The sequence below is a fragment of the Stegostoma tigrinum genome, chromosome 44 (genome assembly GCF_030684315.1).
Source record: "Stegostoma tigrinum isolate sSteTig4 chromosome 44, sSteTig4.hap1, whole genome shotgun sequence".
Taxonomy (NCBI): Eukaryota; Metazoa; Chordata; class Chondrichthyes; order Orectolobiformes; family Stegostomatidae; genus Stegostoma; species Stegostoma tigrinum.
The window spans coordinates 14,985,533-14,995,343 of NC_081397.1; the positions used below are offsets into that span (position 1 = coordinate 14,985,533).

Sequence of the window (9,811 nt, forward strand, 5' to 3'; positions counted from 1 at the left end):
ACATTTACGTGTGACTATCCCGCCCGCCCTTTTCCGACAGTCTCTCTGACTCAATATTCACATCCATACAGTCACAGGGCAGAAATATCTCTAAATGTACCTGTGGGAGGATGTACTTTCTCCCCCCTTCAGCCTGTGCTCCGGTACCCAGGGAATTAGTTGTAGTTTTTCTCCTCAGTAATTGTGAAACTCTCCGAGGTCTGTGCGCCGGAGATTCGTTCTGCTGCATATTCAGCTGCAAGAGCCAATCATCTGGTTTGAAGTTACATTGATCACCGAGATCAGTTTTTTTTTCATTCCAGTGACAATACTCAACATCGTTTCTGGGAATCACACTCATAGAAACGTAAAGAATAGCAGCTGGGCAAATAACACCCATCAGCCCTTCAAACCTCTCCTCCCACTCACCATGAAAATGGCAGATCATCCAACTCAATGGCTTGTCTCTGTTTTTTTTTCCTCCCATACAGAGTCAGAGAGTGAGGATACAGACCGTTCAGTCCAAACAGTCGATGCCGAGTATAATACCAAATTGAATTAGTTCCATCTCCCTGTCCCTGACCTATTTCTTTTCAAAACTGTCGTGTTTATGCACTTCTCCAAAAGTCGTTTTGTCATTATAGCCACGTCGACCATTTCGACAGGTAGTTTATTCCACATCCTTCCGTGTTCTATGTTTAAAAAACGCCCCTCGTGTCTTTTTTTTTCAATCTCTCGCCTGTAACATTAAAGTGTCCGCCCTGGTTTTCTATTCCCTCCATCCCAAACAAAGTTCAACGACCATTAACTCTGTCTCACCCCGTCAGTATTTTACAAACTGTGAGAAGATGACTTCTCAACATGCTACTCTCCAGTGAAAACAAGCCCCAGCCTATCCATTGAAAACACGGTGTGGAACTGAATGAATACAGCAGGTCAAGCAGCATGTTAGGGAAATGAAAGCTGACGTTCTGGATCTTGACCCCTATCCATCCTTTCTATTTGACTCGAGCCTTACATACTCTGCAAATACTAGTGAACCTCTTCTCAAATTTCAAAAACGGTGTTAAATAGCCCTCTAAAATGACAGTTTTGTAGACTGTAAAAAGACCACCATCCATACTCACGAATATATCCATTTGAAAGGGCTTGGGCAGTTGATGTGGAGGAACACCACCTTGATACTAGGCACGTTCCCCTCCAATCACGCACAATCCTAACTTGGAAATACGTCCCCTTGCCTTCACTGTCTCTGAATCAAGACCCTGGAACTACCTGCGAACTGTAATGTGGGCAGCACATGGACCAGAACTATTTTAGAAGGTGGCTCAGCACCAACTTCTCAATGGGGGCAACTAGGGACGCGCAATAAATGCTGGACCAAGCCAGAGACGTCCTCTTCCCAGGAATGCGCAAACAAGAAAAAGCAGGTGGGTCATTCGTTGCGGGAACCCATTCATCACAAGTTTTCTGCCTGCAGCATACTGAGAATAAAATCAGTCATCAATTCCAAACTGGTATTTGCATCGGGCCCAGGGATATTATTACTCACCTCTGGTCCGGGTGTGGCTTCAGCACGGCTCACCTGTCCCAGAAATAGGGAAACTACCTCTGCGCTGCAAGACACCCCACAGCAGTTACATTCTGCCTTCGTAATAATGTCGCATTTATTCCATCGCTCTGTGTTACCTTGACAGAGTCAATATAGGACGAAGGCCAGCAGAATTAAATATCACAGTTAACATGAGATCAGACGTGATTTTATTGAATAGTAGAGAATATTAAATGGGCCGAACGGCTGCCAGCTTCTCCGCTTCCCCACCAGATTGTGAGAAAGCCGGTGGGAAGCAGATATTAACATGACCCGGGAATGAGCTCCATTGGAGCTTCACAAAGGGCCAATGCCCCAGTTTGAAACATTTTATGCCATTTCCCCCACAGCCTCCATTCGCTTTGCTTAAACTGGGAGGAAAGGGAATTGGGGAAGTAACCAATTGATGTTTGTTTCTGGGACTCAGCGGGGAAAGCAGCGCATGCGTGATCCTTGCCATCCCCACCCCGAAAAAGCTGCTTGTTGCTGACCAGAGGAGCGCATGCGTGAAGCTTTTCGTTGAGCCGCCATTGACTCAGTGAGTGGAAGAGGTTTGTTTGAAACAGGCCGCAATGGAGAGACCAGCGCCCAGGGAAGCGAGGGAACAGCAGGCTCCTTCCAGCAGCGCATCGAGATGTGAGTCTGGGGCACAGAGGGGGCTCCGAGACCGGCATTGATCCGGGCTCAGTTCAGGGAGAACCGGGGGCTGTTGGTAAGAGGCGGAGCGGAGCAGGAACTGGTCTCGGAACTTGGAGTGAGCGGCCTGGGGGCGGGGAGAGAGAGGCCTTTCTCAGGCTGTGTGTGGGCCTGCGGAGGGAGACACAGCGGCAAGAAGCTGCTGCTGGGGGTCAGGCTTGTAGCTTTTAGTCTTCTAAACACTGATGGAAATTCATTGTTTGGCTGCTGTTTCACGCTGTTAGTTGCGAGTTTGCATTGAACCGTGAATAAAACAAAGCAGTGTGTGCAAACGGGCTCATCCCGCGAAGGAGAAACATAGCAGTCACCGGATTAAGAGTTTCCAGCAAAATATTTGAAATCGTGCCTGTTGTGCTTCCCTTCGATAGTTCGTGTATTGGGAGCTGGATATTGAACCGTGTAAGCATTCCATTCGTGGATCTGGTTAGTTTTTGTATCTTCGTAAATTGTTTTAGAATTTCGCTAAAAGATAGAGGAGGAACCCGGGTTAGTTGTGTAACCGGACCCTTTTCTGTTCGACTCGTTGGCTTTAAAACAAGGAATTATCATGAGTATTCACGAAATTTTCTATTTATGAGCTTTGATATTTTGAAACTCGGTAGATGTCGATTTACGGGAGAATTCTCTTTTGCCTTTCTCCAGGCAATTATCTGATGTGTCAAGACAATGTCACATTTCCGTGGTGCAACACCAAGTGTGACTAGCTGCTCCTACTAACAGCAGGTATGTTCCCACTGTCAGAGCGGAGACTGTGCTTTCCACAGTCGCGGTTTAAGTAACTCGCATTGAACGCAATTTCCAGAAAGAAACAATTAAACCAGCGATCAAATGCCACCAAATAAATACAAATGTAACCTTTTTTTTCCTCTTCTCAATATAACCTAACCCAGTTCCAGTAAAGGTCATTTTTGACAGCCCATTGTCATTCACAGCATTTGAAGAGAATAGATTGAATTTATGTCACAAATATACTCTCAATAACTACATTGAATTCACATTAAGTGAGGGTATTTTTATAGTTATAATCCAGGTATACAACCTGATCACAAAGTTTAGAGCTGGATGAACACAACAGGCCAAGCAGCATCATAGGAGCAGGAAAGCTGATGTTTCTGATGAAAAGTTTTTCGGCCCAAAATGTCAGCTTTCCTGCCCCTGAGATGCTGCTTGGCCTGCTGTCTTCATCCAGCTCCACACCTTGTTATCTCGGATTCTCCAGCATCTGCAGTTCCATTTAAGTCTGATACAAACAGATCAAGTTGTTACAATGACCATATATGGAGTAGGTATTGAGTACAAATATGGAAGGAAACTTTTGATGTTTATCAGTGACTGAGGACAGAAATAGTAGACAAAAACAGAATTTTCTGGAAAAGCTCAGCAGGCCTGGCAGCATGCGTGAAGAGAAATCAGAATTAATGTTTCGGATCCAGTGACCTTTGCGCAGAACTGAGGAAGTGTTTGAAAAGTTAACCATGATTTCTCTTCTCGTGCTGCCAGACCTGCTTTGCGTTTCCATCAAATTCCATGTTTGTTTCTGACTTGCAGCACCTGAAGTTTTTTGAGTTTTTATTTAGGACTAAAATTATCTTTTGATGAATGATGTCCCATACAAAGACACAGAAATTAAATAATGTGAAATGCAAATGCACTTTCTCTGCCAAAGCCTGACAAGTAGAGAATGCAGCGTGGTCTGTCAGATACAGAATAAAATTCTCCAAATAAATAAATGAAAAAAAAACTCGATATCCCAGCACACAAAGTGAAACTAAGTATCTCAGTAAAATTGGAAACAGCCTACACTGACTCACAGGGCCAGCTTTTTTAAAAGAAAAATAAGCTTGTCTGTCCATTTCTACATGATATCTTTGCACTGACGCACTATTCAACACTTGGATTCATGAAAATGCCTCAGAAATACAGACCAAGTACATGTCAGAAGCAGGCCATTCAGCCCATTGTGCTTGCTCTAGAACATTTGTACTCTTCAACTGTTTCCACAAATTGTTGGGAATATGATCTGCTCTCCACCTCCTTACCCCCTCAGACTGACAGAAAGCTCATAAACTGCAAATGGAAATGGGGTTAAGGCTCACTCTCTATGCCCTCATAACTATTCTCTCAGATTGAAGCACAGTCACAGAATATCACTGGTGGCCAGAGAATAAAACTATTTTGATGCACAAGAGTAGAAATTGATTATTTTGGATTGAGAACTTCACTCTCTCAGTCACACAGCAAAAACTGGTATTTGCAACAATGACTAAACTCACAAATGGACATAACAGAAACGGAAAGGCATACATTAATAGTTGCTCTTGTTCACGTTGCAGTAACTGACAAGAAGAGAATGATAATAACTCACACATTCTCATTGTTCAAAACAGGAGAGGGGTTTGACAGTTAACGGGAGGGCCATGGGAAGTGTTCCCCAACAAAGACACCAAGGTGTTTGTGTGCGTAGTTCATTGAAAGTGGAGTCGCAAGTAGATAAGGTGGTGAAGCAAGTGTTTGCCTTCATTGGTCAGTGCATTGAGAATAGGAGTTGAGATGTCATGTTGTGGCTGTACAAGAAATGTTTTGGGTCCACTTTTCCTGCTTAAAGTTCTGGCCAACCTGCTGTCGGAAGGAAGTTGTTGAACTGGAGAGGGCGCAGCAAATATTTACAGAGATGTTAGCTGGACTAGATGGTGTGAACTGTTTGGAGAGGGTGAACAGGCTCGGGCTTTCTCCCCTGTAGCGTCAGAGACCGAGGGGTGACCTTGTAGAGGTTTATAAAGTCATGAGGGGCATGGATAGGGTGAATATCCATGGTCTCTTTTTCTCGGGTGGAGGAGCCCAAACCTTAAGGGCATAGGTTTACAGTGAGAGGGTCAATGTTAAAAGAGACCTGAGGGAGATTTCTTTAGTGCAGAGTGTGGGGCATGTCTGGAACAAGCTGACAGAGGTACGCCTTGTGGTGGGTACAATGATAAGTTTTAAACACCATTGGACGGGTAGATGAACAGGTCGACATGAGAGGGATATGTGCAAAATGCTGGCAAATGGGACGAGGTCAGATTGGGATGTTAATCTATTACAGACCAGTTGGATGAAAGGGTCTGTTCCCGTTCTGTTTCACTCATGGACGCTGTGACGCTCGAGCTGCTTCTGTACATAAATACAGATACTGCAAGGACAGGTCAGAGTCTGGGTATCCTGCAGCGAGTGTCTGGTCTCCTGCTTCCCCAAATCCTGCCCAACATCGAATGTGATCAAGTCAGGAATGTGATGGTTTAGCCCCACTTACCCGGATGAGTCCAGCTCCACAAACACACCAGAAGCAAGATACCATCCAGGAGAGAAACACTTGATTGGCTCCACATCCGCAAACGTCCATTCCCTCAGACACCAGTGCTCAAGCAGCAATGTGTACCTTCCAGAAGATGCACAGCTGGAATTCACCAATGCTCCATAGGCAGTGCCTTCCAAGCCCACGACCACTTCCATCTAGATACCACTGTGACACAGGGTGCCATCCAATACTTGCGTGTTGCTTCAGTGAGAATGTCCCATTTCTTTCATTTCTCTGTATGTTCTTTCAACATTGAATGAATACTTTTGAGATAAAGGTCAAGGTGAATGAATACTACAGTTAACGGCTCACTTGGATCAGATATTGTCATTGAACAGTGGAGCAAATTGAATGGGCAAATTTTCAATCCACTTCTTAGATTCCCTGCAGGTGTGAAACTCCAGACCGAGGACAAAGACTCGGGGCAGGCAGAATTCAGGCCCGTGGCAGTATTTCATCAACCAGTCACCAGATCATGCGGGGAGAGGGCCACAGCCACCCCTCTTGAAGATGCAGTTACATCATTAATTTTTAGCTCAGATTGGAAAGAGATTGAAGACACTCTGATTCTCACAGTGGAATACAATATTATACATTTTGTTGCAGTGATTCAATGCAACGGGATCACTGTGCCTTTCCCCTTATTCTATACAACGAATCCTTTGAAACTCCTAACTGAAGATGGACCCTCTATTAGCCAGGCCAAGAGTCGCCACAATCTCATAATGTTTAACAGACAATGTAATCACCAGGCCATGGAATCTTTCCATGCATCTATTAATTCGCTTTTCAAAGTTACTGGCTGGACACCTTCAGTCATGCCCCAGAATCGCTTACCTATCAGGCTTGCTTGAATTCTGCTGTCAATTGTATTAATTTTGTGTCTCTATTAAATTCTGTTACTCCTCTTATTTTCCCACTGTCTAAATTATAATAAAACAGACAGGTCACTCCTCCTAGGAGGCCAGGCAGCATCAGAGTATCAGGAAAGTTGATGCTTCTGAAGAAGAGTCCTGACCCACAACTTAAACTTTCCTGCACCTCTGATGCTGCCTGGCCTGCTGTGTTCCTCCAGCTCCACATTGTCTTATCTCCAACTGCAGCATTGGCAGGGCTTACTATTGCTGAGTTGATTCTTACGACTTGCTATGAGATTCATGATATTAATTATATTATAAAGTGAGTTTTATTTAAAGCATTTTGCTTACCCCACTCTTAGCTCTGTTGGAGCTAATGAATTGTGAGCCATTTGCTTCTTATAGGATGCACCAGGCCTTCCTTTAGTGACATAGGAAACCTTCTGGAGACGAATTAACTTTCATACCCATATCTGAATCTTCTCCCCTAATGCTTATATATAGATTTAGAATTACATTGAAATCCATCTGAAGGATCTTTAACTGGAACCAATTTCTTAATAGCGTGAATGTTGCTGCAAGATGGAGTTATCTGTTTTTTTCATGTTGAGCTAGGCCAGCTGTCTTTGGGATGATTGACACCCCTCGTCCTAACTAACTATATTCATCTAATGGGACAACATCCTTTCATTAAAGGGACTGAAATCAATTGCTTATCAATTTTAATGAACTTGTTTGATTCTGTAGATTTTTTTTATGAGCCATAATCCCATTAGTTCAACTGCTTGTTTATTGCAGAACTTACTGTCCCCTTCAATCTTTGTTGCCAACCTTCAAACTGTCTCCAACAAATCTTGCAGCTGTTGTTTGTGCAATGCTCCCTTTTGCCTCGGAATAACCTCTTCTCAAAAGTACCATTGTGTCTTTGTTAAATGCTGGAGCAGGCTTTTTTCATTCTGTTTAACCACGTGTCAGTCATATGCAGCAGGGCTAGAGGAACAGCTTAGCTGCCAGCCATTCGGTGTCTCTTAGACTTGGGCAGCCCGAACATTGCTCATTCAGTTCTGAGAGAGCTGGAGGCAGGGAGTTATTAACATGACCTGGGAAAGAGCTCTATTATTGCTCCATAAAGGGCCGATGCCTCAGCTTGAAGCATTCTCTGCCCTTTTCCCCACATCCGCAGTTGCTTTCTTCACAGTGGGAGAGAAGGGAATTAGGGAATGACCCATTGATGTTTGTTGTTGGGAATTAGTGGGAAAAGCAGTCCATGCCATTGGTGGCCCTGCCCCAAATGCTGCTTGTTTGGCTACTGTTTCACACTGTTTATTGTCATTGTGCAAAAAAATAGTGTAAACACAGACAAGATGGTGGAAATATAAGAATCCTGTAAAGGACGCAGATTGGAGTCAACAGATTATATGTCTCGAGTAAAAACATTTGAAATACTGTCTGTTGTGCTTCTTTACAACAGTTCGTGTGTTGGGATCTGGTAACACAAACTGTCAATATTACAGCATCCTCAGGTAGCACCTTTAGATGCAGCTGTGCAATTGTTCAGTTTCTGGACCTCGCTGAGTTAGACCTGTGTTTGAATTGATGGCTTCAAAAAAAAGGCCGAAGTCTCACGATTTGTGTGATAGTCCAATAGGCTTATTTTAAAATCTCAAGCTTTTGGAGCTCTGCTGCATTGTCAGGTGAAGTTGAAGAAAAGAAACATCCTAATAATTATCAACTGAATGTACATTAATCTGTTTGAGATTGTCAAACCTGGCTGATGCTGATTTACAGAATGTTTCTCTTCTGTTTTCATCCAGGCAAATACATGAAGGACCAAGACAATGTATCATTTCCTTGGTGCAAAGCCAAGTGTGAGCAGCTGCTTCTCACAAACAGCAGTTATGTTACAGCTGTCAGAATGGATCATTTCCACAGACAAAGAGCAGTTTGAGTCAGAGACACGTTGAACTTAATTTCCAGAGAAATGCATTCAAGCCAACAGTCAAATACAAGCAACAAAATACAAGTAGTTTGTTTTCTCTCTTCCCAATGCACACCTCCTCGGTTGCTATAATTTTCTTCATTCATAGCCTACTGACATTTACAACATTTTTGAGAAGTCACAGACTGAATCTTCATCTGATACGGACACCGAGGAACTGCAGTAAATCTGCATTTAGTAAGCATGTTTTTCAAGTTACTGTCAAGGTGAAGAAATAGTTCATGCAGTTACACAGTTACTTTGCACAGTGTGAGTACAGATATGGAAAAAAACATTCACATTATCAGTAACTGAGCAGGACTGTGTCTATGTTTTGACAAATTGATGTCCCAGGCATAGAGAGAAGAATTAAATAATGTGACTTCCAAATGTGTGACATAAAATGGTTACTGAGAGCACATAACATAAACTGCACATATACACACACACACACACACACACACACACACACACACACACACACACACACTTACAATGTATTCCAAATACATAGATGCACTGTTCCAACACGCATTCCTCCACATCTAATAGCCATGAGGACGATGTACACTTCAAGCCTCAGCACATGTAACACTAAAAATGATTTCTACTCAGATTTCACGTCAGAGAGCTAGCCTTCTATGAAAGAGACAAACAGAACAAAAAGTGAGCTCAGTTCTCCAATCTCCATGCACTCCCTGTAGGATTGAAATATATGGTAATGGCCATGGTCATAAATTAAGTATCAATTGTTTGTGACATCATCAAAAAAAATTGTGTGAATTTTTTGACATTCTGAATTCCCATGAAGTAGTCCAAGTAGTAGATTGAACAAGAGATTCATTGTACCTCCAAATATCTCACCGTGTCTTAGACTGAGAGAGGTAACTGAAGTTATTTTTTCCTTTTGTACAAACTGGAGGAATTGCATATCAGGACAAGTGTCAGATTGAAACCTATATTGCCATTGAATTTGTTTGCCCCACAAACTGAATAGCAGAACCCACTGCCGAATATAAAGTTTTAAATCTACCTGAAGGAAATTAAATATTGACCTGAAAACAGATAGAAAATAACATATGTTCAAGCAGATACCAAGTTTTTTTGACTTACAATTAAGAATGATTCGTACAGTGAACTTGCAACAAATATGTGCACATTAAACTCAACACATTCAAACCAGAGACTGACCAATATTAGAATAAAACTTTAACTGTACCATAGAATGAATATTGTGGAACATACTCAAACTTCAGCCGCACTGCTAGTTAGCGAATGGTATAAACACTGACGGTTTCACTTACAGCACCTTACATAGCTGCAGATAAAATCTTATTCATGTTAATGAGCAGACATTTGAACATCAAAGAAAACCT

At 42.7% G+C, this 9,811-nt stretch overlaps 1 long non-coding RNA gene across 3 annotated transcripts; it reads left to right on the forward strand.

Annotated features, from left to right (window-relative positions):
* Window positions 1–2,036: 2,036 nt before the first annotated feature.
* LOC132207115 (uncharacterized) lies at window positions 2,037–8,825 on the forward strand. 3 transcript variants are annotated; one of them, XR_009443336.1, is made up of 3 exons: window positions 2,037–2,206; window positions 2,909–2,989; window positions 8,272–8,825. It is a non-coding gene; the product is annotated as an uncharacterized LOC132207115 (long non-coding RNA). The 3 variants fall into 3 exon arrangements; XR_009443337.1 differs by having other exon boundaries at window positions 2,064–2,108; XR_009443335.1 differs by lacking the exon at window positions 2,037–2,206 and adding an exon at window positions 2,383–2,665.
* The last annotated feature ends 986 nt before the right edge of the window (window positions 8,826–9,811 follow it).